At 47.8% G+C, this 16,990-nt stretch overlaps 1 pseudogene; it reads left to right on the forward strand.

Moving 5' to 3' along the window:
• Nucleotides 1-16,531, forward strand: part of LOC111547009 — a 36,692-nt pseudogene extending 20,161 nt beyond the window's left edge.
• The last annotated feature ends 459 nt before the right edge of the window (nt 16,532-16,990 follow it).

Genomic DNA, 16,990 nt, shown 5'->3' on the forward strand with positions numbered 1-16,990 from the left:
CTGTAATCCTAGCACTTTGGGAAGCCAAGGTGGGTGGAACGCTTAATGTCAGAAGTTCGAGACAAACCTGGCCAACATGGTGAAACCCGTCTCTACTAGAAATACAAAAATTAGCCGGGCATGGTGGTGCACGACTGTAGTCCCAGCTACTCGGGAGGCTGAGGCATAAGAATTGCTTGAACCTGGGAGGAGGAATTTGCAGTGAGCTGAGATCGTGCCCCTGCACTCCAGCGTGGGTGACAGAGCAAGACTCTGTCCCCCCAGAAATAAAAAGCCAGGAAACACACATACTCACACCCCTGCACCCAGACTCACACCAGAGTCAGCCACGCTCACATCCAGGCACACACTCACACAAGAACACACACCCTAAGAGACAGAGAGCTGCTCATTCTTGACAAGCTTATTCAGGATTTTGCAATCTGAAAATCCAGAATAAGGCTATTTGAATTCCAGCATCAATGTCAGTTTTGTGTCATTCTGCAAAATACTGTTTGTTGCGAGTTGCACAGTGAGGGGCTGGGACAGTGGCTGGGGGCATCGCCATAGTCAATGCTTGGAGCCTCAAAAGGTTGTAATCTAGATCTGGGGGTTAAAGGGGAGGAGTGGGGCTGAGCTGGATCTCTCTCAGTCTTTATTTAGTCTTTAGAATGTGTCCTGGCAGGCGGACTGAGAACAGGCTGGTCAGGACTGGAGTCAGCCGGTGGACAGACAGGGACCAATCAGAGACTGTTGCTGGGGAAAATGCGGCTTTATGCAAATTATCCCTGGCTGGGGAGGGGAAACAACCAGCCTGCTTACCCCTCACTCCTCTTCTCATGCTCAGCATGTCAAGGGCCCAAGTTTTCCTTCTCTCTCACTCTCTCTGTCATTCCTGAATAGATATCACCCTACAGATGTCTGATGTGAAATTGCATCGGCACTAATAGGACATGGGTCTGTCCTGGGTGTAGGATGAAGGCAGGAAGGCTGACAGAACAGATTTTTATGACCATACATCCCACTGGGGTGAATGCAAGATCATCCCATGTTATATGAGAGACTAATTGAGTCCAGCCATTTCCAGGACCTTTGCTGGGAGGATGAAGCCTCAGGGCTCAGTGCCAGCCGGCTGGGGGTAAGATTGGGAGCAGTCCATCAGCCACGAGTGGCCAATCTGCGTCTGCACCTGCTCCAGCTGGGCTTTGGCAGCCGTGATTCCTGAACTGACGCATGGCTCCGCTTGCGTGGACCGAGCTTGCAACATCTTTCCACAATAAAACCATGATGGGAGTTAATAGTGTGAATCGCTTTGCAATTGAACAGGGTCCATAAAATGTTTATGAGGCGCAACGAAGGGGGCTGAATGGGTGGCTAGTGCTTGGCTTTGGGCCACAGGTAACACCTGGGGCGTCCCTAGCCAGGGTGATGTCTTAAGAATTTCTGATGTGCGTTCAGATCAACTTCTTTTAGAACTGTTCTAAAGTGTTTAGGAGGTAGACTTGCTCACTTGGGAAGTCTTTCTTTGTTTTTTGTTTTTTGTTTTTTTTTGAGACAGAATCTTGCTCTGTCACCCAGATTGGACTGCAGTGGTACAATGATAGCTCACTGCAGCCTCAAACTCCTAGTCTGACATGATCTTCCTACCTCAGCCTTCAGATTAGCTGGGACTGAGGCAGTGGCTGATTAAAAATTTTCTTTTTTTTGTAGAAACAGGGTTCCACTATATTGCTCAGGCTGGTCTTCAACTTCCGGGCTCAAGTGATCTTTCCATCTCGGCCTCCTAAAGCACTGGGATTATAGATATGAGCCACACCCGGCCATCATTTGGGAATTCTTGCTGGTGGTTATTAAATCTGCTAATGTCCTTAGTTTCTTCTCCTAACATTCGGAGCATTTCAGTTTCTGAGAGAGAAAGTAGAAACCATCTGATACGTAGTTGCATTAGTCAGGACTACTGTTACTTATTGGTGCAACAAAGTAGCCTCAAATCACCACTGGTTTACAGGCTTATTCCTTGCTCATGCTACATCTCAAGTGAGAGCCAACAGGAGCCTCTCTCTGCTCCATATAGTCACTCAGGACCCCAGGCTAGAGGAGACATTATGGAGGACATGTTATCTATGAGATCTCTGTGGAAGGAGAGGAATGGATAAGGCATTCTGGCTTTAACTGCCTTGACCTGGAGATAACACATGTCATTTTTGTCACAGTCTCTGAGAGAGTAGAAAGAAATCAGTCAGGCAGTCAGTTAGGGTGGGTCTTCAGTTGAATTCTATTTTTTGTTTTTCTCTTTTTGAGATGGAATCTCGCTCTGTCACCAAGGCTGGAGTGCAGTGGCGCGATCTTGGTTCACTGCAATTTCTGCCTCCCGGGTTCACACCATTCTCCTGCCTCGGCCTCCTGAGTAGCTGGGACTACAGGTGCCCACCACCATGCCTGGCTAATTTTTTGTGTTTTTTTTAGTAGAGACAGGGTTTCACCATGTTAGCCAGTATGGTTTAGATCTCCTGACCTTGTGATCCGCCTGCCTTGGCCTCCCAAAATGCTGGGATTACAGGCATGAGCCACCACACCTGGCTTCAGTTGAATTCTTTCAAACCAAAGAACAGCCTGAAAAATCAGGCTGCAGGCACAGATAAGGGAACTTGCAAAGGGGGGCTTGCCTGAGACACACCCACAGCTCCACAGATAAAAAAAGCCTACACAGATGACTTGCCTAGACATGCCCACAATGGAAAATTCCATCCCTCAACAAATGTGCAGTACGGGGAACAAAGCAATATAGAGAACTCAAGCTAAGGGGCTGCGTGTGCATTAGGAGAGTGGGATAGGGAAGCTATCAGAAGTTTGTGCCTTTATGCAAATGAGATGCCCAGCCCTCATCAGTTTCTTATAAAAGGCTTTGCATTCAACTGTAAAAACAGCAAACCATTTGGGCTCCCTCTCTGCTGCAGAGAGCTTTCTTCCACTTATTAAACTTTTACTTCAACCTCACCCTTTGTGTCCACGTTCCTTAATTCTCTTGGTCATGAGACAAAGAACTCTGGCTGATAAGCTAAGGAAGGAGACCACTACTACTCCTGCTACATTTCTTGGTTCCCTGACCAGGAAGCGAGGTGATTAACGGATGGTCGAGGCAGCCCCTTAGGCAGCTTATGCCTGCCCTATAGAGCATCCCTTCGGGGGACTCTGGCCAGCTTGAGCGATGCAGATCCTGAGAGCGCTCCCGGGTAGGCATTTGCCCCGGTGGAATGCCTCATCAGAGCAGTGGAGATCAACACAGTGGCTGAACACCGGGAAGGAACTGGCACTTTAAGTCTGGACATCTGAAACTTGGTAAGGCTAGTCTTTGGAACTTGCCCACTCCATTTGAGTGGAAGCGTGACCTGATCACCCACGGCATGCCTGTACCAGCACTTTGGTTTTTGTTTTTGACTTGAATTGATTGCTTGATACTTTGGTTTTTGTTTTTGACTTGACTTGAATTGTTTGATACTTTGGTTTTGGTTTTGACCTGGCTTGGATTTCTGGATACTCTGATTTTGGTTTTGATTCTGGTGTGGTATAAACTGAAAAGGTGTGTGTGCGCCCTTTTTACCCATTCTTTTGTGGTATGCATGTGGTGTGAGTGTGGTGTTTTGTCTCGAGGAAACGTGGGTCAGACACAAAGTATGCCCACTCCGCTAGGAGCTATGTTGAAAAATTTTAAGAAGGGATTTAATGGAGACTATGGGGTTACTATGACACCAGGAAAACTTAGAACTTTGTGTGAAATAGATTGGCCAACATTGGAAGAGGGTTGGCCATCAGAAGGAAGCCTGGACAGGTCCTTGTTTCTAAGGTATGGCACAAAGTAACTGGTAAGTCAGGACACTCAGACCAGTTCCCATACATAGACACTTGGTTACAACTGGTGCTAGACCCCCCACAGTGGCTAAGAGGGCAGGCAGCAGCAGGGACAGACAGCCAAGGAAGGATCCCGCTCCACTCGCCGAGGGAAATCAACTCCTGAAGTTCTGTTCGACCCAACATCAGAAGATCCATTGCAGGAGATGGCACCAGTGATCCCAGTGGTGCCTTCCCCTTACCAGGGAGAGAGGCTCCCCACTCTTGAGCCCACAGGGTTTGCGCCTCCGCAAGACAAACATATCCCTAGGCCACCCAGAGTAGACAAGAGAGGAGGTGAAGCCTCGGGAGAAACCCCTCCCTTGGCAGCTCATTTACGACCCTTTCACGTGGACCCCTTAAAGTTGTAAGCCTTTAAAAAGGCCTAGTATTTCTCTCTCGGGGAGCTCGGCTCTTAAGACGTGAGTCTGCCGACGCTCCCGGCTGAATAAAAAACCTCTTCCTTCTTTAATCCGGTGTCTGAGGAGTTTTGTCTGCGGCTCGTCCTGCTACAAGCTACATTGTGGTGCACTGGGGAGACTGCAACATCTCTGTGTAGCAAAAACACCTTTTTTTGAGGCTTGCTGTCTTGCCCAGGCTGGAGTGCAGTGGCACAATCTTGGCTCACTGCAACCTCCGCCTCCTAGGTTCAAGCAATCCTCTCACCTCAGCCTCCCAAGTAGCTAGTGTGTGTCACCACACCCAGCTAATTTTTGTATTTTTAGTAGAGATGAGGTTTCACCATGTTGGCCAGGATGGTCGCGAACTCCTGACCTCAGATGATCTGCCCAACTCGGCCTCCCAAAGCACTGGGATTACAAGCATGAGCCACCACACTCAGCCACAAGCTGGTTTTTCTCTGCTCTCACCCGATAACGACCAACCCAGAAGACTTCTGTGACCAAATGTTTAGGGATGTATTAGCAATGAATTAGCAAACACATAATTCATTCTGCAGCAGATACTAGCTGGGCATCCTCTCCCTGGAGACAGCATTGGATCCCGTAGGTTGAGAAATCAGCCCCCAAGACTACTCCCTACTTTGATGCCAATCACAAGCGCCACATTGTTGTATCTGTGCTTCTGACTGGTGACTATAAATCAGCGTTCCCACAACTCCCTCTTTGAGTTTGCTTAATTTGCTGGAGTGGCTCACAGAACTCAGGGAAGCACTTACATTTACTGGTTTATTATAAAAGATGTTCCAAAGGCTACAGATGAAGAGGTGTGTGAACCCTGAACATTTGAGACAGGTCTCAGTTAATTTAGAAAGCTTATGGCTGGGCGCGGTGGCTCAAGCCTGTAATCCCAGCACTTTGGGAGGCCAAGATGGGCGGATCACGAGGTCAGGAGATCAAGACCATCCTAGCTAACACGGTGAAACCCCGTCTCTACTAAAAATACAAAAAAAAAAAATTAGCCGGGTGCGGTGGGGGGCACCTGTAGTCCCAGCTACATGGGAGGCTGAGGCAGGAGAATGGCGTGAACCTGGGAAGTGGAGCTTGCAGTGAGGGGAGATCCGGCCACTGCACTCCAGCCTGGGTGACAGAGCAAGACTCTGTCTCAAAAAAAAAAAAAGCTTATTTTACCAAGGTTGAGGACACACTCATGACACAGCCTCAGGAGGTCTTGACATCATGTGCTCAAGGTGGTCAGGGCACAGCTTGGTTTTATGCATTTTAGGGAGACATGAGCCATCAATCAATATATGTAAGAAGTACATTGGTTTGGTCTGGAAAGACAGGACAACTTGAAGCAAAGGCTGGAAGACTGCAAGCAGGGAGGGGTTTCCAGGTCATAGATAGGTGAGAGAGGAATGGTTACATTCTTCTGAGTTTCTGAGTAGCCTTTCCAAAGGAGGCAGTCAGATATGCATCTATCTCAGTGAGCTGAGGGATGACTTTGGATAGGATGGGAGGCAGATTTGCCCTGAGCAGATCCCAGCTTCAAGGAGCTCAAGATATTTTCCTTTCACAGGTGCATAGGGTGAGGTATGGAGGAAGGGATGGAGAGATTCCATGCCATCCCTGGGTGCAACCCCCACCCCCAGGAACTTCTACATGTTCAGCCTTCTGGAAGCCTCCTGAACCCAGTCCTTTAGGGTTTTTATAGAATCATTACATAGGGCACGACTGATTAAGTCACTGGCTATTGGTGATTCAGGTCACCGTTGAGCCCCTCTCTCCTCCCTGGAGGTTAGGGGTGGGGCTGAAAGTCCCAATCCTCTAATCCTTCCTTGGTCTTTGGGTGACTAGCCCTATCCTGAAGCTACCCTAGGGAGGCCCACCATTAATCAACTCATTAACATACAAAAAGATGATCCCTTTAAGGATTCTAAGGATGTTAGGAGTTCTGTGCCAGGAAAGGGGACGAAGACTAAATATATATCACAAGTTCACACAGTCCATTGGTCTAAACTGGTTACACGGTTTCAAGTACTTTGTAAGGAAGGCAGGGATGATCGGGGTAGAGAGAGCACACTTTGTGAGCATGAACTTGTCTGCACAGCTGTTTCCCCCGGGCTTCCCTGGCATTCTGGGAGGTGGCAGCACGTGGCCACGGCCGACACCGTCTTCATCAGTACCTTGCTGTGGGCTGGTGTCCACCGTCTGGCCTCCAGGAGTCAGCCCACCTATGGAAGGTAGTAACATGCATTGATATAAAAGCAAGCCAGGCATGGTGTCTCACACCTCTAATGCCAGTACTCTGGGAGGCTCTGGAAGAAGGATTACTTGAGGCCAGGAATTCAAGATCAGTCTGGGCAGCATAGCAAGATCCTGCACTAAAAAAATAAAAAAATAAGGCCGGGCGTGGTGGCTCACACCTGTAATCCCAGCACTTTGGGAGGCCGAGGGAGGAGGATCATGAGGTCAGGAGATCGAGACCATCCTGGCTAACACGGTGAAACCCCGTCTGTACTAACAATACAAAAAATTAGCCGGGCGTGGTGGCACATGCCTATAGTCTCAGCTACTTGAGAGGCTGAGGCAGGAGAATTGCTTAAACCCAGGAGGTGGAGGTTGCAGTGAGCCGAGATTGCGCCACTGCACTCCAGCCTGGGCGACAGAGTGAGACTCTGTCTCAAAAAATAAATAAATAGATCGATAAATAAGTAAATAAAAGAAAAAAATTAAAAACTTACCCAGGTGTAGTGGTATATACCTGCAGTCCCGGCTACTCAGGAGCATTGTTTGGGACCAGGAATTGGAGGCTGCAGCAAGCCATGATTGCACCAGCACACTCCAGCCTGGGAGACAGAGTAAAACCTGATCTAAAAGTACCTGGCAGTAAAAAAGTCAGACTATAAGTCCTACACTAAAAAAGTCAGTAGAACACAAACAACATAAGTAAACCTGAAAAACATTATGCTGCTTAAACAAAGAAAGCTTAGACTGGACACAGTGGCTCATGCCTGTAATCTTAGCACTTTTGGAGGCTGAAGTGGAAGGATTGCTTGAGGCTAGGAGTTTGAGACCAGCCTGAGCAATATAGTGAGACCCTATGTCCAAAAAAAAAAAAAAGCCGGGTGTGGTGTGTGCGCCTGTAGTTCCAGCTACTTGGGAGGCTGAGCTGGGAGGACCACTTGAGGACAGGAGTTTGAGGCTGCAGTGAGCTATGATTGCATCACTGCACTCCAGCCTGGGAGACAGAGTAAGACTCTTTCTCTATTTAAAAAAAAAAAAAAAAAAAAGCAGGCCCAAGGGTGTCTATTCTCTGGGGGATTACTCTTCTTATACTACCTCTATAAGGTCCATTCCCAAAAAGAAGCAGCCGCCCCTCAGTGCTGTCCCCCGATGGGCCATCCACATCACTCAGGAAAGCTAAAAGCAGTCAGCTCCGGGGCCCTGCCTAGAGATTCTGAATGGACGACTCTGCGGCGAGGCTGGGTTTTGGAAAAACTCCTGTGTTCATGATGCAGTCAAGGGAAGGTCTGTGGATGAATTATTCTGCGAAGCCAACTTTGCAAGATTCCTGAGGAGTGACCGTGTGACCTGTCCCTGTCCCTGCAGCCCATGTGCAGCGGCTTCAACCCACACTTTACAGTTTACAACGCACTTTTTAAATTTTGTCGAGACAGGGACTCACTCTGTCGCCCAGTCTGGAGTGCAGTGGCGCAATCTGGGCTGTTTGCAACCTCCACCTCCCAGGCTTAAGCAATTCTCCTGCCTCAGCCTCTCGAGTAGATGGGACTACAGGTGTGAGCCATAATACCCAGCTAATTTAAATTTTTTTTTTTAAGAGAGATGGGGGTTTCACCATGTTGGCCAGGCTGGTCTCGAACTCCTGACCTCAAGCGATCTGCCTGCCTTGACCTCCCAAAGTGCTGGGGTTATAGGTGTGAGACACCTCACCCAGACTACAAGGCACTTCTGATTACATTCATTTAACTTTTAGCGAGTGTCTGCTATTTTTCAGGGTCTCATTTGCTCTCTAAGGCAATATCCGAATGCTAGTTATTATTGCAATGGCAATTATGTCATCCCCATTTTATGGAGGAAGCGACCTTAGGTGATTGGCCAAAATTTGTGAAGCCAGTTGACCAAGCTAGATCTAAAACTCATTTTTTATTTTTTTAGATGGAGTCTTGCTCTGTTGTCCAGGCTGGAGTGCAGTGGCACGATCTCGGCTCACTGCAAGCTCCGCCTCCTGGATTCATGCCATTCTCCTGCCTCAGCCTCCCAAGTAGCTGGGACTACAGGTGCCTGCCACCACGCCTGGCTAGTTTTCGGCTATTTTTTTTGTATTTTTAATAGAGACGGGGTTTCCTGTGTTAGCCAGGATGGTCTCCATCTCCTGACTTTGTGATCTGCCCGCCTTGGCCTCCCAAAGTGCTGGGATTACAGCCGTGAGCCACCGCGTCCGGCCCCCTAAAACTCATTTTTATCCAACTTTTTATTTATTTGTTTTTAGAAACAGGGTCTTGCTTTATCGCCTAGGCTGGAGTGCAGTGGCGTGATCACAGCTCACTGCTGCCTTGAACTCGTGGGCTCAAGTCATTCTACTGCCTTAGCCTTCCAAGTAGCTGGGACTATAGGCATGCATCACCATGCTCAGCTAATTAAATTTTTTTTTTTTTTTGAGAGGGAGTCTCCATCTGTCTCCCAGGCTGGAGTGCAGTGGCGTAATCTTGGCTCACTGCAAGCTCTGCCTCCTGAATTCACATCATTCTCCTGCTTCAGCCTCCCCAGCACCTGGGACTACAGGTGCCCGCCACCATGCCCAGCTAATTTTTTTTGTATTTTTAGTAGAGACGGGGTTTCACCATGTTAGTCAGGATGGTCTTGATCTCCTGACCTCGTGATCCTCCCACTTTGGCCTCCCAGAATGCTGGGATTACAGGCATGAGCCACTGTGCCTGGCCAAAAAAAAAAAAAAAATGTTTTAAGATGGCCGGGCGCAGTGTCTCATGCCTATAATCCCAGCGCTTTGGAAGGCCGAGGCGGGCAGATCACCCGAGGTCAGGAGTTCTAGATTAGCCGGGCCAACACGGTGAAACCCCGTCTCTACTAAAATACAAAAATTAGCTAGGTGTGATGGTGGGCAATCCTGTAATCCCAGCAACTCAGGAGGCTGAAGCCGGAGAATCGCTTGAACCCGGGAGGTGGAGGTTGCAGTGAGCTGAGATTGTGCCACTGCATACCAGGCTGGGCAACAGACCAAGAATCCATCAACAAAAAAAAATTTTTTTTAAGAGATACGGTCTCACTATGTTTCTCAGGCTGGTCTCAAACTCTTGGCCTCAAGAATCCTCCTGCCTTGGCCTCCCAAAACATGGAGATTACAAGTGTGAGCCACTACACCCAGCCTTCTCCCAGCTCTGCATTTGGCAGTCTCTTCATTATGCCAAGCCACCTCTGATAACACTCAACAAGATAACACTCCCCACCCTTATTGGGGAAGTACTTTCTCCACCCTCTACCCCCCGTCAAACCTCCATTACCTGCCACACACATTCTATTCCAAGTCTTCTCGGTGCAAATTGGATGGGTTAATGAAGGCGCTGACATGTGAGGTATGACATCTCACTTGGAATAAATTATGGATCCCTCTTTTATTTAATCAAAGCAAATTTAAGTGTAGAAATTGTCTGAAACAGGTGTTTCAGCAGAACACTTTGTATGAGAACCAAGGTCACAGCTAACACTGTAGACGGTAGGTTTACACATTAATTGTGACAGGCTTTGGGCAGACAGTGAAAAAGTACCTGGTACTAAAAATATCAGAATATAAGACTTGTACTAAAAAAGTCAGTAGAATACAAACAACATAAATAAACCTGAAAAATATTGTGCTGCTTAAAAAATGTATTAGGCTGGCCATGGTGGCTCATGCCTGTAATCCTAGCAGTCTGGGAAGCCAAGGCAGGCAGATTGCTTGAGTCTAGGAGTTTCGGATCAGCCTAGGCAACATAATGACACCCCAGCTTTACAAAAATTAAAAAAAATTAGCCAGATACAGTGGCATGCATCTGTAGTCCCAGCTACTCATGAGGCTGAGGCAGGAGGATCACTTAAACCCAGGAATTTGAGGCTGCAGTGAGCTATGATCACTTCACTGCACTCCATCCTGGGCGAGAGAGCGAGACCTTGTCTCTATAAAAACAACAACAAAAAAATCTTAGATCAAGCAGTCTACAATGTATGATTTCATTTAAGTTCTGGAACTGGTAAAACCAACCTATAGCCATAGAAATCAGATCAGAGGGCCGGGCGCGGTGGCTCACGCCTGTAATCCCAGCACTTTGGGAGACTGAGGTGGGCAGATCACGAGGTCAGGAGATCGAGACCATCCTGGCCAACATGGTGAAACCCCATCTCTACTAAAAATACAAAAAATTAGCTGGGCATGGCGGCGGGCGCCTGTAGTCCCAGCTACTCGGGAGGCTGAGGCAAGAGAATCGCTTGAACCTGGGAGATAGAGGTTGCTGCTGTGAGCTGAGATCGCGCCACTGCACTCCAGCCTGGGTGACAGAGTGAGATTCCGTACCAAAAAAAAAAAAAAAAAAAAAAACAAAAGAAATCAGATCAGTGGTAGCTTCTAGGGAAGAGCTATACAGGCAACGTTCCGGGATGATAGAATGTTCTGTATCTTGACAGAGGTGCCGGTTACGTGGGAATTTGGTTTGTCAAAACTGATTGAATAATACAGGTAAGATCTGTGCATTTGGCTATGAGTAAATTACCTCTGAAAAGTGAAAGTCAGTAACTAATACGATATGCTGGAAGATGAAAGGCAATGAAGTCACTTGAATGAGAGTCACTTTTCTTCATAAAGAAAAGAGGTTTAATGGACTCACAGTTCAGCATGGCTGGGGAGGTCTCAGGAAACTTACAATCATGGCGGAAGGCGAAGGGCAAGGCAAGGTACCTGCTTCGCAAGGCAGCAGGAAGAAGTGCTGAGCGAAGGGAGAAGAGGCCTTATAAAGCCATCAGGTCTCGTGAGCACTCACTCACTATCATGAGAACAGCATGGGGGAAACCGCCCCCATGATTCACTTACCTCCACCTGGTCTCTGCCTTGACACGTGGGGATTATGGGGATTTGGGGGATTATAATTCAAGATGAGATTTGGGTGGGGACACAAAGCCTAATCATATCATTCCACCCTTGGCCCCTTGCAAATCTCATGTTTCTTTCACATTTCAAAACCAATCATGTCTTCCCAACAGTACCCCAAAGTCTTAATTCATTCCAGCATTAACCCAAAAGTCCAAGTCCAAAGTCTCATCTGAGACAAAGCAAGTTCCCTCTGCCTATGAGCCTGTAAAATCAAAAGCAAGTTACTTACTTCCTAGATACAAGGAGGGGACAAGCATTGGGTAAATACACCCATTCCAAATGGGAGGAATTGGCCAAAACAAAGGGGCTACAGATCCCTTGCAAGTCTGAAATCCAGCAGGGCAGTCAAATCTTTTTTTTTTTTTTTTTCGTCTTTTTTTGAGACGGAGTCTCACTCTGTCACCAGGCTGGAGTGCAGTGGCATGATCTCAGCTCACTGCAACCTCTGCCTCTTGGGTTCAAGCAATTCCTCTGCCTCAGCCTCCTGAGTAGCTGGGACTACCTGTGCATGCCGCCATGCCTGGCTAATTTTTATTTTTTTTAGTTTTTTAATTTTTTAATTTTTAATTTTTAGTAGAGACGGGGCTTCACCATGTTGGCCAGGATGGTCTCGATCTCCTGACCTCATGATCCGCCCACCTCGGCCTCCCAAAGTGCTGGGATTACAGGCTTGAGCCACTGCACCTGGCTGGCAGTCAAATCTTAAAGTTCTGAAATGACCTCCTTTGACTCCATGTCTCACATCCTGGTCATGCTGGTACAAGAGGTGGGCTCCCAAGGCCTTGGGCAGCTGTGCCCCTGTGGCTTTGCCACAGAAGACTGCCAAAGAGTCGGAAGGAATAAACAGCACAAGGAGATGATGGATCCCTGACCAAGCAAATCTATCAATTTTAATCCTAAAATTAAGCCTACTGGCCAGGTGCAGTGACTCATGCCTGTAATCCCAGCACATTGGGAGACCAAGGCAGGCAGATCACTTGAGGCCAGGAGTTTGAGACCAGCTTGGCCAACATGGTGAAACCCCATCTCTACTCAAAATACAAAAATTAGCCAGGCATGATGGAGCATGCCTGTAGTTCCAGCTACTCGGGTGGTTGAGGCACAACAATTGTTTAAACCTGGGAAATGGAGGGTGTAGTGAGCCAAGATTGAGCCACTGCACTCCAGCCTGGGCAACAGAGCGAGACTCTGTCTCAACAAATATATATAAATAAACAAAATTAAGCTTACGAGTATCTCTAATCCTAGCCCTGGTTTTAGCCCTACCCCTATGCCTAATCCTAAGACTAACCCTACTCATAACCCTAAACCTGGCCTGAATCCTAGCCTTAGCCATCACTTAATCCTCACCTAACTCTAGTACTATCCCTAACCCTATTCCTGAACCAAATCTCCATCCTAAAAACAGCCCTAGCCTCAATCCTAACTCTAACACAAACCCCACCCTAGCCCTAAACCTAATGCTAAATCTAAGTGAGGTTTGCAAAATGAACCCGGCGAAGCTGATATTCAACTTTCCTCTTTTATTCTGTTGCACTCAGGCCAAATGAGTCTGGAGGAGTTGGGAAAAAAATGGGGCAGGGAGGGAAATCTCAGCTTCCTGCTGCAGAGGCGACTTTCAGCATAAATCATCGCTTTCCACGAGAAACCCAACATGTTTTCTAACAAGGAATCTAAATGGAATCTTTCCTGAGATAAAAGTGCACAGGGCTGTCACCAGCACACACTCTCACAACAGACACCGGAATCACAAATGCCAGGGCTGGAAGAGGCTGTCGGGCAGCCCTCAAGGGGATGAGAGACTGAGTACCATGAAGATATAGTGACTTGCCCGAGGTCCCTAAAGGAACTTGAATTCCATCCTGCACCTCCTCCAATAATACTGCTTCCAGGCCAGGCGCGGTGGCTCACGCCTGTAATCCCAGCACTTTGGGAGGCTGAGGCGAGCGAATCATCTGAGGTCAGGAGTTCGAGACCGGCCTGGCCAACATGGTGACACCCCCCCCATCTCTACCAAAAATACAAAAATTAGCAGGGTGTGGTGGCATGTGTCTGTAATCCCAGCTACTCGGGAGGGTGAGGCAGGAGAATCGCTTGAACCCAGGAGGCGAAAGTTGCAGTGAGCTGAGATGTAGCCACTGCACTCCAGCCTGAGTAATAGAATGAGACTCTGTCTCAAAGAAACAAAACAAAACAAACAAACAAATAAAAAAACCCCAAAATAAAACAACAATAACAACAAAAAACCGGCTTCCAGCATTTGTAAAATGGTGTGATCAGGTCAAATGTTAGTTCAGGCCATCTCCAGGGTCTCTTGTTTGTTTGTTTGTTTGTTTGTTTGTTTGGAGACAGGGTCTCGTGCTATCATGCAGACTGGAGTGCAGTGGCATGATCATAGGTCACTGTGGCCTCCAACTCCTGGGCTCAAGTGATCTTCCCACAGTCACCTGAGTAGTTAGGCCTACAGGCATGCACCACCATGTCCAGCTAATTTAATTTTTTTGTAGGGGCGGGGGTCTCGCTTTGTTGCCCAGACTGGTCTCGAATTCCTGGGCTCAGGGAATCCTTCTGCTTTGGCCTCCCAAAGTGCTGGGATTACAGGTGTGAGCTACTGCGCCTGGCCAAAGGGGTGCATTTTGTGTATTTTTTTTTTTTTTTGAGATGGAGTCTCACTCTGTCGCCCAGGCTGGAGTGCAGTGGCCGGATCTCAGCTCACTGCAAGCTCCGCCTCCCGGGTTCACGCCATTCTCCTGTCTCAGCCTCCCCAGTAGCTGGGACTACAGGTGCCCGCCACCTCGCCCGGATAGTTTTTTATATTTTTTTAGTAGAGACGGGGTTTCACCGTGTTAGCCAGGATGGTCTGGATCTCCTGACCTCGTGATCTGCCCGTCTCGGCCTCCCAAAGTGCTGGGATTACAGGCTTGAGCCACTGCACCTGGCCTTTTTTTTTTGAAGACAGAGTTTCACTCTGTCACCCAGACTGGAGTGCAGTGGCACGATCTCAGCTCACTACAGCCTCTGCCTCCAGGGTTGAAGTGATTTTGCCGCCTCAGCCTCCAGAGTAGCTGGGACTACAGGTGCCCACCACCATGCCCGGCTAATTTTTGTATTTTTAATAGAGATGGGGTTTTACCATGTTGACCAGGCTGGTCTTGAACACCTGAACTCAGGTGATCAGCCTGCTTCGGCCTCCCAAAGTGCTGGGATTACAGGTGTGAACCACTGCGCTCAGCCAGGGGTGCATTTCTGAGCAGTAAATGTGAGAACACGGCTCTAGCACATAAACCCCAGCAATCATGCGGCTGCCACCAGGTTTGAGGGGATGCTGGGGGCCCCTTTCTGCTGGGCAGCTTGCTCCTTCTGCCCTGTAATGTGAAGTTCCTTGAAGTGTGCTTGAAATCCCTTAGCTATAATGTTTTATTTCAGCATAAAAATAAATAGCCAGGTCTGGAAAAGAAAACCGATGGCAAACCTCGCTGTGTGAGAGGAATTTTTTTTTTTTTTTTTTTTTTTTTTTACAGGTGACAATTCCCAGGTAAATATTTTCACACAGTCAAGGATGGGGACAGCTTCAGCTCACAATGCTGCTGGAAAATCAGCTGGGCACAGTGGCTCACGCCTGTAATCCCAGCACTTTGGGAGGCCGAGGCAGGCAGATCACCTGAGGTCAGGAGTTCCAGATCAGCCTGGCCAACATGGTGAAAAGTCATCTCTACTAAAAATACAAAAATTAGCCCGGTGTGGCGGTGGGCACCTGTAATCCCAGCTACTCGGGAGCCTGAGGCAGGAGAATTGCTTGAACCTGGAAGGTGGGGGTTGCAGTGAGCTGAGATCGCACTGCTGCACTTCAGCCTGGAAGACAGAGTGACACCCTGTCTCAAAAATAAAATAAAAATAAAAATAAAATAAAGGACTGGAAAATCACTTATGGGGCAAGCGGATTGCTTGATCGCTTGCCCAAAAGATATTTGAAAATGTTAAGAGAAATAACGAATTATGGATCACGATGGGCCCTTCAGATAAACAGGAGAAGAATGATGCATCTTCAGCTTCCGCAGAAGATGAATGACAGAAGAAAAGATAGATGCGCTTAGACTGGGCGCGGTGGTTCACACCCGTAATCCCAGCACTTTGGGAGGCCCGGGGGGCGGATCACGAGGTCAGGAGATCGAGACCATCCTGGCCAACATGGTGAAACCCTGCCTTTACTAAAATATAAAAATTATTTTATTTTTGTAGAGACGTGGTGGTGCATGCCTGTAATCCCAGCTACTTGGGAGGCTGAAGCAGGAGAATCACTTGAACCCGGGAGGCGGAAGTTGCCGTGAGCCAAGATCATGCCACTGCACTCCAGCCTGGCGAGAGAGCAAGACTCTGTCGCAAAAAAAAAAAAAAAAAAAAAAAAAAAAAAGAAACAGAAAAGAAAAGATAGATATGCTTGCTGTTTCTTTTTTCCCACTCCGGAGTTTTGTATAGTTCTCGTGCAGTTTTGTTCTTTTCAATAAAAGTAGTTCATTAAATGTAAACCTAGCTGTGATGGTTTCTTGTTTCTTTGCAGGATGTATTTTGTTTTGCTTGTTAAACAAGTAACTTGACACGTCCTGAGACCGAGCCGTTGCGTACGTAGAATCCGTGTGGAAGCCGAAGCCGCACCTCCCGCATGGCCGCTACGGCCAGCCGGGCCCCTCAGATGAGAGCTGCACCCAGGCCAGCACCAGTCGCTCAGCCGCCAGCAGCGGCACCCCCATCTGCCGTTGGCTCTTCTGCTGCTGCGCCCCGGCAGCCAGGTCTGATGGCCCAGATGGCAACCACTGCAGGTGGCGTGGCTGTGGGCTCTGCTGTGGGGCACACACTGGGTCACGCCATTACTGGGGGCTTCAGTGGAGGAAGTAATGCTGAGCCTGCGAGGCCTGACATCACCGGTACAGCAGCAGCAGCCTTGCTTCTATGAGATCAAACAGTTTCCGGAGTGTGCCCGGAACCAGGGTGACATCAAGCTCTGTGAGGGTTTCAGTGAGGTGCTGAAACAGTGCCGACTTGCACATGGATCGGCCTAATCAAGAAGTTCAACCTGGAGAGATGGAAAATCAGCTCTCATAACTAAATTAATTCAGTATAAAAATAGAATTGATAGTGAAGGTATAAAATGTAACCATCTGTCAAACCTCTCCTGTCATTCCTAGCTTTCTTGCTTCAGAATTGAAATGGAAGTGAGGCAGGGGGTTCCTACTCTGTAGAATTTGGGGCTGGGCAAATGTTTGTGTGGTTTCCTTAAACTAGCTGTTATGATTTTATTCTTTGTGAGTTAATTAGAATAAAGTCATTTTCTTCCCAAAAAAAAAAAAAAAAAAAAACCAACCAACCAAACAAACAAACAAAAAAAACAAGTAACTTTACAAATCGGAAAATGTTCCTTGTTAGCACACCCAGGTACAGAGTTTTCATTGATTAAATATGGTCCCTGGAGGTCTGTTTACGGACCAGGCAGGCCTTTTTTTTCTAGTATTTTGTAGGAGCAAAGAACCAAGGCTAGGACTAGGCGCTGTGGCTCACGCTTGTAATC

Source organism: Piliocolobus tephrosceles, chromosome 8 (assembly GCF_002776525.5).
Source record: "Piliocolobus tephrosceles isolate RC106 chromosome 8, ASM277652v3, whole genome shotgun sequence".
Taxonomy (NCBI): Eukaryota; Metazoa; Chordata; class Mammalia; order Primates; family Cercopithecidae; genus Piliocolobus; species Piliocolobus tephrosceles.